At 37.0% G+C, this 18,989-nt stretch overlaps 1 protein-coding gene and 1 pseudogene across 4 annotated transcripts in view; both read right to left on the reverse strand.

The window, feature by feature from the left end:
* SPOCK1 (SPARC (osteonectin), cwcv and kazal like domains proteoglycan 1) overlaps positions 1–18,989 on the reverse strand; it is a 1,018,929-nt gene that overhangs the window by 382,278 nt on the left and 617,662 nt on the right. The window lies entirely within an intron of this gene.
* LOC103102358 (BTB/POZ domain-containing protein 10-like) lies at positions 14,722–18,982 on the reverse strand (annotated as a pseudogene).

The following is an 18,989-nucleotide window of genomic DNA, read 5'->3' on the forward strand; positions in this document are numbered from 1 at the left end:
TTCATATATTTTAAAAGCTGGAATTTAAAGAGAGAAATGCTTTGTACAAAATCACATCCCTACTTGATAACTCTAAACCAAGGTTTCAGTTTTCAAGTCTAGTGTTTTTCCAATTATATCACAAATATTGGGGAACCTTGCTCAAGGGTAGAGAGTTCCAGAAGATCAGGATCAATTCTATCATTTATGTGCCCCATCCCTGTTTCTTTCCAGGTCATCTCTAGACTCATAAAGAAAGTTATGAATAATTCTGAACACTTTGGTCCAGTTAAAAATTTCTGTTCTTCCCCATTGAAACAGTACTGACTAGAATACTACACCCTTGAAACTATGTCCTAGTATCTAAAGTTTTGAAAGACAACACACTACTTATTTCTAACATTTGTTATATTAGGTTTTGGTTTTGGTTTCATAAAAACCCTTACCTTTTGCCTTATAATCAGAACTGTGTATACTTGGTTCTAAGAAAGAAGAGTGGTAAGGGCTAGGCAATGGGGGTTAAGTGATGTGCCCAGGGTCATACAGCTAGGAAGTATCTAAGGTCAGATTTAAAGCCAGGTTCTACTGACTCCAGACCTAATTGATGCTCTATCCACTGAGCCATTTAGCAGCCCTTCCCAATTAAGTTTTATTGGGTTTTATTTTTCATCCTTGGTTTCTTCCTCAGTAACAACTCTAAAACAGAAGGGCAATGGTTAGGCAAATGGGGTTAAATTACTTACCCAGAATCACACAGCCAGGAAGTATCTGAAGCCAGAGTTGAAACTAGGACCTCTCATCTCTAATTCTGGCTCTCTATCCATTGAACTACTCAGCAGTCCATATCTATAGTTGATAGTACTTGTGCTATTTCATCCCACAACTCTGATTTGACTGTGCCCAAAACCTCTTCATAATTCTGGTAACTTTTTTTGTGCAGTCCATGACTTATATGGAAGACCTTCTAGATGTTTCTCTTTTGTTTTCCTTATTGTTGTTACTCCTAGTACATTTTTATATCCTTAAGGGGGGAGGGTGTTGGAGAGTAACTGAGTTCCTCTAAGTTCTAATATATTCCTATCATTTGAACAAGGATTTCAATTCAAGACAATTTAATCAAACGTCCTTAATAAGCCGAAAAGGAAATTGAGATAAAGCCCTTTCTTCAAACCCCTAGTAATGATTACTCAATTATCATATCAGCTAATGGCAGAAACCAAAGGCTTGAACTAAAAAAAAAATTATAAACACTTGGTAAAGTTATGAGGTCTTTAAGAATATAGGAGGAAAAGGGATGCTTTATTACAAAGTAATGGGGGGAACATCATTTGATTCTTACTCATGAAAAATATCCTTCAAGAGAGAGCTACAGAAAATAAACAAGGTTCAAATGCTAATCAACAATTTCTCTTTCCTTTCGTTTTTCCTCTTTATTTACTGCCCTCCACCCTACTTGGGTCTGTGGGGAACATTCAAAGAGAACATTAACATAAGAGTATTTTATTTAAAACCAAAGTACTACTAAAGATAATTGTCTGAAGTAAATAGTTCTGGGTTCATTGCCTGGCTGTCTTGACTCATACATTAAGTAACTAAAGTGGACTATAAACGATGCCATTCATTAGTCATTGTTTGAATTAATCTGTTATAAAATTACTAGATTAAAAATCTGAAGGTTGGGTTCTTACTGTATTTTGGGAAAATACTAGAATAACTTTGGAAGCTTTTTAATTTTTTTATTATTTTAAATTTTTTTCCATTTGAATAAGTTTATTTAGTGAATTTTGCACATAATTCCTTGGTTACAATAATCACATTATTTCCCTCACTCCACCCATGCTTACCGCAGCCAACATGCAATTTCATTGGGGATTACTTGTGTTCTTGTTCGGAATCTATTTCCATTTTGTTGTTTACACTAGGATGTTCATTTAGAGTCTACATGCCCAACAATATCCCTTCAACCCATGTATTCAAGCAATTGTTTTTCTTCTGTGTTTTTACTCCCACAATGTTTCCTCTGAATGTAGATAGTGGTTTTCTCATAGGGTCCTCCAAGTTGTTCAGAGTCATTGCATTGCCACTAATACATCCATTACATTCAGTTATACCACAGTGTATCAGTCTCTCTGTAAAATGTATTCCTGGTTCTGCTCCTCCCACTCTGCATCAATTCCTGGAGGTTGTTCCAGTCCTCATAGAATTCCTCCATTTTATTATTCCTTTGAGCACAATAGTATTCCATCACCAACATATACCAAAATTTCTTCAGCCATACCCCAATTGAAGGGCATCACCTCATTTTCCAATATTTTTTCCACCACAAAGAATGCAGCTATGAATATTTTTGTACATGTCTTTTTCCTTATTATCTCTTTGGGGTACAAACACAGCAGTGCTATGGCGGGATCAAAGGGCAGACACTCTTTTGTCGCTCTTTGGGCATAGTTCCAAATTGCCCTCCAGAATGGTTGGATCAATTCACAACTCCACCAGAAATGAATTAGTGTCCCAACTTTGCCTCATCCACTCAAGGATTCATTACTTTTCTTTCCTGTCATGTTAGCCAATCTGTTAGGTGTGAGGTGATACCTCAGAGTTGTTTTGATTTGCATCTCTCAGATTATAAGAGATTTAGAGTACTTTTCCATGTGCTTATTAATAGTTTTGATTTCTTTGCCTGAAAACTGACTGTTCATATCCCTTTCCCATTTTTCAATTGGAGAATGGCTTGATTTTTGGTACAATTGATTTAGCTCAGTCCCCCTAGTTCCCACCCTTATTTTACTTACCTTTCTGCCCCTCTCCCTTCTTATTCCCCACCTTATTTTCCCTGTAATCTTTCTAAAATTAACCCCCCGCCCTCTCCCTTCCTTGTACTGCTTTTCTCCCCACCAGTCTGCTTGTTACACTTCTACTTCCTTATCAGGCACAAATCTATTCTCTGCCCCAAATGGATTGGATTGTTCTTCCCTCTTTGGGTCAATTTCAAAGCACCTATGAGTTGAGTATTTCCTATCTCCAACCTCTTTACCCTTCTAGTTTATTGATGTTCTCCTTCTTCCATCACGAGCTTCTTTGTGACATAAATTTACCCCCATTTGTTTCTTTTCCCATTTCTTGTAGTATTCATCTCTTTTTTATCTCTAGTTGTGTGTGTATATATATGAAAATATATATACACACATGTATATGTATTTATGCATACATATATCTATATACTTATTTATATCTTGTCCTTTCACCCTATATATTTTGTCACTTTTCCCTCTAAATGTAATTCTTCTAGCTGCCCAGGCAAAACAACAGTTTTTAAGAATTACCAATGACCTCTTTTCTTATAGGGATACATATCATTTTAACTTATTGAGTCTCTTAAAAAAATTTGTTGTACTTGCTGTTTAGTTTTGTTTTTCTTTTTTCCCTCTTTTTAAATTACTTTCTGATGATTCTCTTGAGTTCTGTACTTGGACATCAAATTTTCTGTTCAGGTCTGGTCTTTTCTTCACAAATTCTTGGAATTCTTCTATTTTGCTAAATGACCATTCTTTCCTCTGTAAGAATATAGTCAGTTTTGCTGGGTAGTTGATTCATGGTTTTAGACCTAGTTCCCTTGCTTTCTGGAATATCATATTCCATGCCTTTCAGTCCTTCAGTGTGGATGCAGCCAGATCCTGTATTATCCTCACTGTGGTTCCATGGTATGTGAAATAACTTCTTCTTGGCAGCTTGTAATATCTTTTCTTTGGTCTGAGAGTTCTTGAATTTGGCCATAATATTCCTGGGTGTTGTCAGTTGGGGATAAAGTACAGGAGGTGATCTGTGGATTCTTTCAATCTCCACTTTTCCATCTTGTTCTAGGATATCGGGGAAGTTTTAATTTGAATAATTTTCTTTAGTATTATATCCTGGCTTTTTCTTTTGTGATGGCCCCCTTGTAGACCAATGATTCTTAAATTGTCCCTCTTCGAATGATTTTCTAAATCCTCTGTTTTGTGAGTGAGATGCTTCATATTTTCCTCAATTTTTTCATTCTTTTGGTTTTGTTTATAGTGTCCTGCTGCCGTGTGAGGTCACTTGATCCCAGTTGTTGTATTCTGGTTCTTAATGACTGGATCTCATCCCTGGATTTTTGGTCATCCTTTCCCTTCTGGTCTGATTTTTTTCTGGAGGTCATCTTTTATCCTCTTTACTTCATCTTTCATCACCTTTGTCTCATTTTTCATCTTCTTTGCCTCATCTTTTATCTCCTTTGCCTCATTTTCCAGCTGGTTGATTTTGGCTTTTAAGACACTATTTTCTCATTTTAGTTCAAGTGCCTCTGTTTCCAGATGACTTATCTTAGTTTTTAAATTCTTTTCCCAGTTGTCTTCAGTCTCTCTTATTTGTGTTTTGAGTTCTTTCACAGCCTGTATGAAATTCGCTGGGATTTCTCCCCCTCTGTTCCTTTTGCTGAATAGAATCTGTCTATTGTAATTTCGTTCTTCTTTTTCTGTTGTTTGCTCATATTTACCCCTTCTTTGCTCCCCTTATTTGTCTGTGTTCTTGCTCCTCTCATTTTTTTGGTTTGGGGGCTTTCTGTCAGTGTACCCTCTTAGAGCTTTGTCAGATCTCTCAGTGCAGTCTTTGGGGGAAGTGCTTCCCTGTCCTCTGGAGGCTTTTGATTGGATTAAAGTCCAGCAGTTAGTGAGGGAAAGTGTTGTAGCTTGGGCTTCCCTGAGGTCTGAAGACATTTGATGGGACTAAGTTCAGCTGGGTTGGGCTGGATATCCTCTGAGGCAAAAACCTCCTGGAAGGCTGGACCCAAATGGAAGGTCTAAGCCACCTAGGCTTCCAGCTCTTCGATGATCTCTTTTCAGCTGCTTCCCCGCCACCTGTGTTCAAAGCTCTAAGCCTGGCACAGCCCTGCCCGCAAGGTACAACCTCTAGACCAGTGCCTTTGCCTGTCCAGAAATTTCTGCTGCTGCTGGAGGCTTAGCACTCTAGGTGTGGAGGGGTCCTGGCTTCCCTGAGCTCTGAAGACTTTTGATGTGATTACATTCAGCTGGGTTTGGCTTGATGTGCACTGAGGCTGAAACCTGCTGTATGGCAGGAGCCAAAGGGAAGGTCTCAGCCGTCTAGGCTGCCAGCTCTTCAATCTCTCTCGGGCTGCTTCCCTGTCATCTGTGTTCGATGTTCTGAGCCTGGCACATCCCTGCCCACAAGGTACATCCTCTAGACCAGCACCTTTGCCCGCCCATAGGTTACAGCCTCTTGGTAGGATGTGGGAAGATATGTCCTCGGACCTTCCTTCTGCCTTCCCCTTAAACACGAGTGTTCTTGTATTCTGGCTTTGGGGAGGGGGGCATACCTTTTGAATTGAGTCCAGTAGGAGGGTTTCCCAACTCTGTCTTGTTGTCAGGTTTGATTTTCAGTCCCCTAGTAGCATTTGTTTTGTCATCGGTAAGGAAGGGTTTTCAGAGGTCTGAACTATTTCTGCTCCTAAGCCACCAACTTCTGGAGGCTTTTTTAAAGGAAAAACTAGAAACTGTAAAGCTAAAGCTATAGAAAGGAATCGATTATAAATTAAATCTGATTATGAATTTTGTAGAGATGGCATGGCATAGTATGACTTGCCTCCATATCAAGAAAACCCAGATTTCAGTTCAGCCACTACCAAATTCTAGGTCAATGACTGTAAGTCATTTAACCTCTCAAAACTCTTGGTAACTTTTTAGTTGCAGAATAGATATTACCTATATTTTGTACATTGTGAAAGGAATTTCCTCACTCATGAAATCTGAGATACAGACTACAAAAAATTATCTTGGTCTATGTTCATTTTAGTTCTCCTCAGTTTTCTAATGCTTCCCTAGGCTCACGTCCCTGGTACTATTGTGATAGAGGCTGGCACTAATGGAAAAGTGCCAGAAATGAAGAGTATGTGAAATTGTTCACCTCAATGGGGGAGGGACCCCAGGAGTGGATTCGGAATTGGAAGGAGGAGAATATTCTGGTGAGGAGAGGCGGGAGGGGGTATATCTTGGTTTTGAGAAGCTAAAGAGAGAAGGTGGGAAAAGGACTTTCTCCTGAGGGTTACCCACTTTTCCTGCTGGTGACTGGAAATCTTCCCAATTGAAGGGACTTTCTGAAGAGAAACCTGAGCAGACTTTACCTTAGCTCCTGTTGCCCAGGGGTGAGTCAACCTGACTTTCTCTCAGGGGGCTCAGACTGCCAAGGCCTGAGTTCCCCCCAAACTTGAGGATGGAGGAAAGGGGTTTAGATAGAGACAGGGACCCCTTCTCCCCACTTTCCTTTTCCCATTCCTCCCTGCTCGTTATTCTTTTTGTATTATCTGATTGAGTTAATATTAAAAGTCATCTGTTCTCCATGCTGAGTGTGAGTGAAAGGATCAAGGGGAGACCCTTTGGTCTCAAGTAGTGGAGGGGGAACAAGAGGGACAAGAGCAAATTGGGGAGAGTAGCTTTAGCGAAGGGGGGAAAGTAGAAGGGGGAAAATCTTCAAAACCCCTCTCCTCTCTCTGAGCCAACCCATTACATCTGCTGTCTCCCCTGAACCCCACTATGAGGGGAGGTTCTCCTCTCTTTCCCCTTCCATACCAGAGGTCCAAAGCTTCCCTCAGGGCACAAAACTACCCCCCCCATTTATCTTTTTCTAAGACAGTCAGTATAAAGTTTCACTCACATGCATGAATATATTCACTCTTACATGCACACACATGTTAATCTTACATGCATGCATGATCCTTTAGTTCTGAATACCTGAGATCATCTTTCAATGTTAGATGACAGGTAAGTATGTATCCTGTAAAGGAGAAGGCACCCTGAACCTGTGACAAACTTCAAGCAACACCAAAGAATGAAAGATACATGGACAACTGGAAAGAACTTTGAATCAAAGACATTATGGGGAATGAACTTCAGAAAAATGGGTCACATAAGAGTAATCACTGATCATATTAACTTCACATATAGGGAAGTACATCCACATATACATTTGAATAAATATGCATCCACCACGACATATTTAGAACATGAACAAATTTCACATCGACATTAGGGACTGCACTGTAAATAAGGACAGCCCATGATTTATATATCTGTAAATAAATCTCTACTACCTGAAGATATATATGTATATATGTATTTAAATAACATGTGACATATGTCAATGTGTAAAAATAGCAGTCATATGTATATACATATATATGTATATATAGCATAACAATGATCTACTTTAGTAATATCGATGGGAAGGAGAGTTAAAATACTAACCATTAATAGACAGGGACAGAGTAGTTTAGGGTGGAAAAAGGAATATTGTAACTAGAGAGGTAACGTAGGGACAGAATTAAACAGATTTCATTTAGATATTTAGATATAAGTTAATATATACATATAAATGTTATGAATTTTTACATTGGAATTAGCATTATATAAGGCATAAGATAGTTCAATTTTATTTAATATTTAAATTTTATATTGATTGCAATAGGAATGACTTTTGTATTAAGAAATTGTTATAGTGTGAAAATTTTTGTTGGCATATACTACTAACCCTCTTCCCACAGCTCAATCTTAGCATAAGATAAGAACTTACATTAGTCAATAGACAGATTAGCATAAGATTTATTATTTTGGGAGGGGGGAGGTTAGATGGGAACAATAAGTAGCATAGATAGATTAGAATAGACATAGAAGATAATTAATTGGCATGGACCAGGGTGGCACCACACAAATAACAGGAAATGGAAGATTTGTGATAGAGGTTGGCACTAGTGAAGAAGTGCCAGAATGAAGAGTATGTGAAATTGATCACCTCAACAGGGGAGGGGCCCCAGGAGTGGATTCGGAATTGGAGGGAGGAGAAGATTCTGGTGAGGAGAGGAGGGAGGGGGTATATCTTGGTTTTGAGAAGCCAAAGAGAGAAGGTGGGGAAAAGACTTTCTCCTGAAGGTTCCCCACTTTTCCTGCTGGTGACTGGAAATCTTTCCCCCCTACACTTCCCAACTGAAGGGACTTTCTGAAGAGAAACCTGAGCAGACTTTACCTCAGCTCCTGTTGCCCAGGGGTGAGTCAATCTGACTTTCTCTCAGGGGGCTCAGACTGCCAAGGCCTGAGTTTCCCCCAAACTGGAGGAGGGAGGGAAAAGGGTTTAGAGACAGGGACCCCTTCTCCCCACTTTCCTTTTCCTATTCCTCCCTGCCCGTTATTCCTTTTGTATTATCTGATTGAGTTAATATTAAAAGTCATCTGTTCTCCATGCTGAATGTGAGTGAACAGATCAAGGGGAGACCCTTTGGTCTCAAGTAGTGGAGGGGGAACAAGAGGTACAAGAGAAAATTGGGGAAAGCAGCTTTAGCAAAGGGAGGAAGGCAGAAGGGGGAAAATCTTCAAACCTCCTCTCCTCTCTCTGAGCCAACCCATTACATCTGCTGTCTCCCCTGAACCTCTCTTTCCCCCTCTATACCAAAGGTCCAAAGCTTCCCTCAGGGCACAAAACTACCTCCCATTTATCTTTTTTTAAGACACTATGCAACAATAAACAAGTACTTTGTGATACTATATTGGGTGTGGGTCTGAACTGGGTCATTCCTATTCATCATTTTTTAACCTATTACTTGAGATTAAGATTTTATCTTTATAATGTCCAAAACACAAAATCCCATTTCATGCAAAAATAATGTGAGGAAGAGGAGTAAAATTTGTATCCTTTTGTTTGAAAAGCATTATTTATTCACACACAGTCAAAACAGAAGATCTTGCGGCTCCAATGCAAAACCAGTCTTGGGATCATAATTCTTAAGCTGTAAGAAAGACAATCTAGTCTAATTGTCATTTTACAAATCAAGGATCACATACTGAGAACCTGAAGGGACCTCAGACACCATCTAATCTGGTCTCTTCACTTTATAGATCAGGCAATGGTGATTGACCCCTAAAAAAGGGAAATGAATTGCTTAGTCACATAAATAATACACTATAAGAGGTGGAATCTAAATTTAGGTCTTCTGGTTCTAGAAAAAATGTAGTCCAATTCAAATAAAATAAAAATAGATATATCATTTTTGGCCATTGCCATAAAAGGGATCTCTGTCCTGAAAAGTAACAGTTTAACTTGTTCTGATTAAAATTTAATGGCTTAAGGGATCCCCCTGTTTAAAAGATGATTAGCACATTTGATATTATTCCCTGAGATTCTGAGATCTTATCAGGAATTCATATCTCATTATCCATTGAAAGGGAGTCCAGAAATCTTCACCCTTCACTCACTGTCTAACATAAAATTGTTCAATAAAATTACAATATGGCACTATTTAATTTCACAAAGTGCCCAGATGATAATAACCATAGCCATTGCCATCCTGTCCTCATTGGCAGTTGTTTAAGGGTTGTATACTTAATGGTTTCTAACAGAGAAGGATGGGGAAATTTGAAACATGGCTTTAATAAAGCCTACATGTTTTTGTAAATATCCATTCCCATTATAGACAAATGTGCCTTTTTTTAGCTTTCCTTTCAGCTTCTAGGCAAAGTATAATGGTCTTCAGTAGGTATAAGTTGGCCCAGAAAGTAAGAACATTTAAATACCACTGGAGCCATTTGGAAATATGAAGTCATCTTTTCAAAGAGGAAGCATAGTATAAAGGAAAAGGTGATGGGCTAACAGGATGATAGAATCATAGCATTATAAAGTGGAAGAATCCATATCCCTTATATTACAGATGAGGAAAATGATGCACAAAAACTTGACCAAGGTCACATTGATCAAGTATCTAAGTATCAGTAAGTATCTGAGGCAGGATTTGAACCAAGGTATTCCTGATTTCAAGTCCAGGACTATTCAAGAGACCTAGATGTGAGTATCAGTTCTGTCATTTTTTATCTATTCAGGTAAATCTTAACATCTTCATGTTTTGTCAATTATAAAAGGACCACAGAATTATGAATTTCGATCTGGAAGGGGGTTGGAGGCCTTCTGCTCTCACCTACTTATTTTAAAGTTGAGGAACCCAAGGTCCAGAAAAGGATAAGTGTCATGCATAGGATTTCACAGTTTGTAAACAGTGACACATTTTGAATCCAGGTTCTCTACCCCTTACTTACAAGCATAATATGACTACCTCTCACAGTTCCAGGGAGAAAAGTATTTTGTAAAACTTTAAAATGGTAAAAGAGCCATCATCTTCTTTATTCTAATTCTCTGAAGGGCTAATGGTTCAGTCAAGATTAGATTGATGTTATAGACCCAGACTTCCATTAGTGCTCCTTGACCAGTCTTGGGCATGAACCATAAGAATGGTAGAACTTCCAGACATATCTATAAATATTGAGGAGGGCACAGGCCTTGACCTTGATGAAGCTGGTCTGAAGTATACTCCATACATCTAAAAGTCTAAGGCACTGCTCCAACAGAGCAGACTAAGGAAGTGACAGGATAGACAAGTACACTGTATTGTCCTCTGGTGATGGTCTCTTGCATCATGGCTTAAGACTTCATAGCATATAGACCTTGGTCCCCTTTCTGCTTTGACTAGGGCAAGGGACAAAGGGAAAAAGGACAAAGAAAAGGGACAAAGTAAAGAGAAAAAGGACTGAAGAATACTTAAATCCTGAAAACTTTTGCTGATACAATTTATTTTGTATTTTTAAATGTTTTTGCGAGACTGAGTTAAATGACTTGCCTTTTCAAGACTAGTTTGGTCCTAATTCCCTCCAGGGCCACAAAAATTTTAAGAAATTGTCCAAAACTCCCTTCATTGTTAACAGCATTTTATTTCTATGTTGAAATCAGTAATGTATAACAAATAGCTGTGTGGCCTTAGTTAATACCTTTTCCTTCTCTAGATCTCGGTCTCTATCTGCAAATAATAGAATTGGGCAAGACCTTTAAGGACCTTTAAATATCTTACATTTAATGATTCCACACCAAATATAAATAGTCTTTCCTTGTCTTCAATTCAATAAATGTTAAGTAATCATTTTCTAAGTGCAAGACATTGTGTGCTAGGTACTAAATACATTAAAATGTAATTACCCTTGCCCTCAAAGATCTGATATTCTACTTGAAAGCCGATAGATAGATAGATACATACATACATACATACATACATACATACATAAATACATAGAGACAGATAGATAGACAGGTAGGTAGGTAGATTAAAGTAAAGACAAAATAATTTAGGACAAAGAAAACGTGAACAGCTTGTAGATAAAAGAGGGTCTCCTAGAGGAAGTGGTATCTAGACTAATTCTTGAAAGAAGAGAGGAAGTCTCTGAAGTAAAGATGAGCCTATTCTATGCATGAGGGAAGACTTCTGAAAATCTCTGGAAGAGGGATATAGCATGTAGAGTTCAGGAAATTGCTAGTAGCCCAGTTTAGCTATAATGTAGTAGATAAAAGCAGTAATAGGAAATAAAAAGGTAAGTCAGATTACAGAAAGCCTTAGACAGCCTTAAAGCCTTAAACTACCCTGAAGAATTTTATTTTATCCTGTAGGTAAAGGTTACCATTGAAAGTTTTTAAGTCAGGAGAAATGACAGAGCCAGGTTTTTGCCAAGTTGTTTATTTTGGCAACTGTGAGAAAGATAGATTTCAGAGGTTGGAAAGGGAATGTCCAGAAGCTAGGGATAATGATTAGGAAGTTATTACAATAGCACAAATAAGAAATGGTGAGGGCCTAGATGAGGAAAGAAGCTAAGAGAAGACTAAGGGCATGGCAGAAAGGGGACTTGATTGTCAGCTTTGAGTTGATAGCCAGTCTTCTGTCCACTATAAGCATGTTGCTTCTCAAATAATGTGAAGTAAGGTTTGTCTTTTTGTGGTTGTTGTTGGATTTGGGGTTCTTTTGTTTTTGTTTTTTTGGAAAGGCCACAGTAAGAGGCATGGTGTTCAGAACAAGGAAGATGAGAATCCCAATAAGCTCTGGCATAGTTAGATCATGAAGTACAGTGAAGAGACCAGTTTTAAGGGATTTATATTAGGAAAAACACTGAGAAGCCAGAATATGATCAGAATAATAAAGGGATTCAAACCTTGCTATATAAAACATATTTGAAAGATTTAGGGATTTTTAGAATGGAGAAGAAAACATAGTGTAGACATGGTTTCCACCTTCAAGAATCTGGAAAGCTACTATGTGGAAAAGGTTTATTTAATCTATAAAATGAGAATTGAGTTGAATACTCTCTAAGATACTTTATAGTTCTAAATCCTAGAGTGCCGTAAGAGCTAGATCCACCATCCATAAGGTTCATGCTTTGAACTATATTTGAGTGGTTTTCCCAGAAATAAGAGGGTTTTGCTTTGATCTATCCATTTTCTCACCTAACTTCCCCTTGCATAGAGATGAAAGCAGAAAAGGCACTTGCAAAGAGACTGATGTTTGATCAAGGATGGTGCATGTTGTGGGGTTCTGGATTTGCTGTGAATGAATAGAAACATTGCATAGTTATCTGGATTAGAATGATGACAAGACTAATGATCTTGCTCTGTGACTGTGGATAAGCCCATATATGTCCATCTCAAAACCTATTATTGCTATAACACATTCTTACTATGGTGTCCTTTAAGCATAGGGATCCTACTTATTTCTCTATATCAATACAATTCTGCCAGTTGCCTCGGGCTATTTTGTAGATGAAGAAACTGGAAGCAAGGAGAGTAAATAGGAGTCTACTGAAAATGTCCTGGTCAGAGTTGATAAAGTCATAAGCTAGAGTGGTGGCTATGGGAGTGCCAAGAAGTGGATATATGTGAAGGATGTTTTGGAGGTAGAATGACAGGACTTCACAAGAGATTGAATATGGCCAGATGTGCCACTGACTGAGAGTGTTGCACAGGAATGAGACTGCAATAGTCTCTCAAGTCCCTTCTAGGCTCTGAATAGTTTTGATTTCTGTAGCATAAAAAAAAAAAAAACCCAAAACCCAGCTCTCTGTGTCTCATTAGCTCCATTCTTCAAAGCTTTGATCAGTACATACATATTTTGAAGACCAACCCTGTACCATGCCAGCCAGTCAGACCTAATACCTATAGCATTTTAAAAGTATTACTTTGGAGAGGACCTGATTCTTCTATAAATATGAAGTATTACTAGTGAATATGTGTGAATGTAGTAGGGTGAACTGACATTTCAAGATAAAATACAGATAGCAGTGCAGAGAGAATTACTACTCTAAATGGATATATGTGTGAGCATATACTCCATACACTCGCATATATACAAAATACTATATATTATATTATACAAGTATGCATATTTTGCCTTTATATATCTATATCTTTAAATATATATCTAAGCATCATGTATAAAATATATTAAAGTTATTTATAGACAAACATAGCATATTTATGCTTATAAGGTTCATATGTACAAATAAACATGCACATATATTGTGTTACATTTATATCAAGTATATTCTGTAGGCACATGTGGACTACATATGTGGACCATGCCTATACTCCAATTACTATATATATATATACATATATATATATACATACCATATATGAATGCTATTGGCACATACATATTGCCATACAATACAAGTGTATATATGTGCACATAAGTGAATGTATATAGGCATTTGTATAATCTATGTAGATGTATAGGTATATATGTATATAGATGCCCCTATATTAATATAGATATATTTATCTTACTTCCTAAATGTTATCATGTGCAAAAATCTGTAGATACAGGTTTCTGTGCATGTTTGTGTACATGCACATATATATATTATATATATATAAACACATATTACTATACATATTTACCTATATACATTAGAGGTATCAATCAAGAAGCATTTGTAAACACCTAATCTTTACAGGACACTGGAGATATTCAAAGACAAAAACCAAATAGTCTTGCTCACAAGGAGATCATGATAATAAAATAAAAATTTAAATTAAAATAAATAGAATAAAATGAAAAATAGGAATAAAATAGAAAATACATGCAAGGCAATCAGAGGGAGAAAAGTTTGGAGGATAGGTGGAAATCAGGAAAAGCTTCACATGGGAGTATTTGAGTTGTTACTTTAGATATGTATGCCAACATAAAAGTAGTATACACATTTAAAGATAAAGATTCATGTGTGCACATAAATGTGTTGCTCTATATGTATATACATATATCTATGCATGTGCATTGCTTATATTGAGAGTCAGATGGCACAGTGGTTAAACAGCTAGCCTCAGAGACAAGAAAGTCAATTCGATCTATTGATCGAATGAGTCATTTAACTGGCAAGATATTTAAATCCTTAGTTCCCCAGAAAATTCTCTAAGTCTATAAATTGCAAAGAAGGTGCTAATATAGATATTCTTCCTTCCTGGGAACTTTTTGCAACAATGAATCTGCAAGTATAGATAGATCATGTAGACATATACTATACTGGGATGTGTGTATGTGCATGTATGTCTATACACACGTGCCTGTGAATATGTTGCTATATCTATTATAAGAATGGAGATACAACTGCATGTTAATGCATATGGTGAATATATAGACTTCTATATTCAAATATACATATGCACAGGTATAGCTGCACACATGCATGTAAGTATTTTATAAGTATGTGTATGTATAAGTATGAATATATATATGTAAGTATATGGATAATTAATGAGCATATTATTTACTATAGGTATATATGTAAATATATGTATATATATATATATATATATATATATATATATATATATATATATATATATATATACACACACACAGGCACATACCATAAACTACATAAACTAGTTCAATGTCCCAGGAACAGAAAGCACTACTTTGTTGTAAAACAAAACATAGATGAAAATACTCATGAGTCTTTCAAGTTTCCTCTGAGGGTTTGGTATTTGAGGCATATTCTGTGATGTGCTTCTCTCTTACCTCAAACACTTTGATTTTTTTTTCAAGTTCACATAAAAGATAGAAAACTCTCAGATTTGTCTTCTGACCAACAGCCTGAACTAGATCTGAATTCTGTACTGGCACAGAGAAATTAGTTGCTATTTAGATAATCAGAAAGAGGTGAATAAAGGATGGCTGCATTAAAGATGGCCTACCTCAGTGGAAAACTTGGTCTTTGACTCTTTATTTAAGAAGGTATTTAGTTCCTGTGGTTTCCCAAGAGCCATGGAAGGGCATACTTTGATTTCTTAAGTTCATGCTTTGGGGTTTTGGTTTTAAAAGATTACTTTATTATGAAAGTGAATAATATGGAAACAGGTTTTGAGTGACAATACATTTATACATGTGGGAAATTCCTTGTCATATACATGGATATATGTATATACATATAGAGCCAGTGGGAATTCCTTGTCAACTCCAGGAAGTGGGAGGGAAAAAGAGAGGGAGACAACATGGAATCATGTAAACATGAGGAAAAAAATAAAACTAAAAATTTAAATAAATAAATTTGTTGTTCTAAGGTTTTTTTTTTTTTTAATTGCATGCCAAATTGTTGATCTGCTCTTTCTAAAAATTTTACTTTGGCAGTACTTTCTCAAGCTTCAGGTTTTTTTCACTCTACTGTTTTCAAAACTAATTCTGAAAGTTCTGGTGCTTCCAATGCAGTGTGATCTGAGAAGAGCTATAGTCTGTACTCTGATTCTTACCCAGAAAGGGCCCCTGATTATTTGACATTACAATTGATACTTTTCCTCAGCATCATAGTTCCCTTGAGAGTGAAGCTAATACTACTCCTGACAGTCCCTGCTCTTGAATCTCAAGTGATACTGTCCCTTGGGGTCCTTGATCCTTGTGGTACTGCTAACCAAGTACCCTGCTTTCTTATGACTGAAAGTGTTCCTCTCTGACCCTGAATGTGACCCAGAAGTGGGTATATGCAATGGAGTTGCCAAATAGCATCCAGTGTTGCTTTCAGTGCTAAAAGAGGGGTTCTTTATAATTCTTTCTGACCACTTGTCAGATCCCATTTTTGGTTTGAGAGCTCTCACAGCTGCCATTGCTTCTTTCACCCCACCCCCTAAATCTGTTGTTACACCCATGTAGGTTCTAAGTCAGGCTCCACCCCTACATCACAGATCTCTCCTTCTAGCCTCCTAAGTTGTCTTAGGCTAAAAGAATGTCTCACCCCGACTTTTTGTTGTCTCTGTCACTGTAGAATTTATTTGAGGCATTTTTTTAAAGTTGTTTGGAGAAGAATAGTGGGAGAGATCATCTGAGTACTTCCTTTACTCTATCATCTTGACTTCACCCTGGAAAGATTTATTCCTAGTACTAAACAATTTTTATTTCTAAATAATGCACTGGCTGTATTATTTTCCTCATTCTTCTCTCCTGCTATGCTCTCATCTTCTCTGCCCCAGAGCAACTTCTAAAACTCGGGTGATTAAGATTGAGATTGTTAGTTTGTTTTGAATCTTCGTAAGACCTCACTCCTTCAAAATAGATTTGACCACATATCTATTTTCAATGTATTTGAAAAATCTATACAACTTTGTGCTATAAATAATCTGTGAATATTCTTCCCCCATCTGCGTTGGGTATTCTTCATCCCAATCAACCACATCATCATCTGTGAGTATTACTATATGACACTATCTTTCACCACCATAAGAGGGAGGATCATTTCCTCTAAATAAAACCTTTCACAAACACCATCATTTGATAATTCATGAATGAGGACACTGAGAGCTCTACATTTTATAGTACTATATTCAAAAGAGATACAAAGATAGTCACACACTTCTCTTAGCTCAGGAATAGAGATGCCACCAGGACAATGAATTATTCCAGTCTTGTAGTGATCCAAGATAGCTCAAAATACAATAGAACCAATTACCTCTGCTACTTCATAATCTCCTTTCTCATTATTAGGACATATGAAGTTATGATCTCTGCCAGATCCAAACATCCTGCCCAACATTGTATTTGGCTGTGCAGCAAAAAATAGATGGATCTACAACAAATCTAGTATTATCCAATCCACAATTAGTGTTACTCTTTCAGATGTTCTTATACTCCAAACTCCCTCTTTTGTATTCTCATATACAAATATCATTTCCCCAGATGTCTTACAACAACCACCTGAACTTGACTGACTATTGTTGTTCCCCACACTGCTACTGGAACCATTGGGGGGAGTTTTTTGAGGACAAGGACTGCTTTGGGCGGGAAGAACTATGATCTTTTTCTTGTTCAATGCGATGCTGCTGAATGGGAGAACTAACACTTCTAATACATGGAGTAAACTGTGACTCTGCTCTTTCATGAGATGAGTCAGGTGATCTGTAGCTTGATCTTCTTCTGTCAGGATCTTTCATGTCCACCACTAGCACCACATAAGCTCATTTTGGTGTGGTTCACTCCTTTAGCAACACAAGAGGGAGTACTTGAGAATTTATAAAGTTTAAAAGGTCTATTATGCAATTTATGTTCCCAGTTCTCTGGATCATCAGTGTCATAAGGATGAAGGCATCCTCCATCCCACTTCAAGCTTCCTCACACTATAGCTCTGAAAACACACATGTAGCATTCAAAACCTGCAGTGGGCCCTGACACATCTTCTGGAGCCAGGGGATAGTGGGACAGCAGCAGGAGTAGGAGCAGCACCTCCTAATTCAAAACCCCTGCAATGGCCCCTCCATGTTCAGCCTGACCACAGTGGCCACTGCACATATATTTTAATGATTAATCCACATTAGTAATACTTTCTTAAGTACAAAAAATGAACATAACAATAAATCAGACTCTCATTTATAATTGTTGATTTTCAAGGTAAATACTATTCATACTAAATGAGTAAATACTCATACTAAAAATTTAACTGGCTCAAGCCAATTAGAGCCAACTTAAGCATTATCCTGCCTATAGAGGTAGGTTCCAGTCACCACTGATTATACTCCAAAGCATGGCAGTATCAGTCATCCTCTGAAACTTCATCCCATTATTTCAAATGCCAACTGAGGAAGCAATTTAGAGATTATATATGTCTAATCTCCACAATGTTTAGTCAACAATATGAACAGTTTCTCCCACAATTTATAGTAATTCTCAACTTCTTTTATAAGATGGAAATTAGGTTTACTCATAAGGAACCCAGGAATAATTCTTGAATATATAAGCTATGTTATGTAATCACAAGAGCAACTGTCTTAGAGTCAGAAGTCCTGAGTTCTAGTCTTACATCAGATACTTTTTAGCTATATCTGTAAGACATTTATCTTTTAAATGAAATTGTGAATCTATTTTGTTGTAACAACAGATACTTCCCATCAAAAGCCCAAACTCCTTTATAAAATATGTTACCTGTTTGATTATCAATTATTAACCAAAAGGAAGGCTATATCATTTTAACTTTAAGAGTATGATACAATATTGACCATTCAATTTAACTAGAATTTTGTTGCTTTTCCATATGAAATGTATCTACAATAGCTATAGTCAGAGTGTGTAGAATTCATTGGCATCAAGTTTTCTTGCTTTGGGGACAAATCATTTAACTTCTTACACTCTCAGTTTCCTCATCTGTGGATGAAAATACTTGTACTATTTACTTCACAGGATTGTAAGGATCAAATAATACATAGAAAGTGCTTTTGGTAAAGCAATATGTGAATGTCTGCTCTGACCATTATTCCTAATTTTCTTCCACAATACAATCTCCTCTAAGCATACATATAACCAAAGTTATGCCCAAAAAATAAATAACAGCCCAAAGCTCTCAAAAGTCTTTTTTTTCTTTTCTTTTTTTTAAATTTAGGTTTGCTTTATTTAAGTTTAATGTTAATTCCACACTGTGTTTCAGTAAGAACAATACAGATTCTGTATCTGTGGCTCCAGTCAGATATCCAGTAGTAAAAATTAGCTTCAAGCTACACATAGTGAACGAAAGAGGTTGAGTGAGTGAAAGAGGACAGGGAGGAAAGGGATATAGGGGATCAAAAGCCTTTTTTCTCAGGCAGATGTTGCACTTGCCAAGACTACAGAATTCCTGTTTACAATGACCTGTCAGCCAAGCCTGGCCTTCTTA

This window comes from Monodelphis domestica, chromosome 1, assembly GCF_027887165.1.
Source record: "Monodelphis domestica isolate mMonDom1 chromosome 1, mMonDom1.pri, whole genome shotgun sequence".
NCBI classification, from domain to species: domain Eukaryota; kingdom Metazoa; phylum Chordata; class Mammalia; order Didelphimorphia; family Didelphidae; genus Monodelphis; species Monodelphis domestica.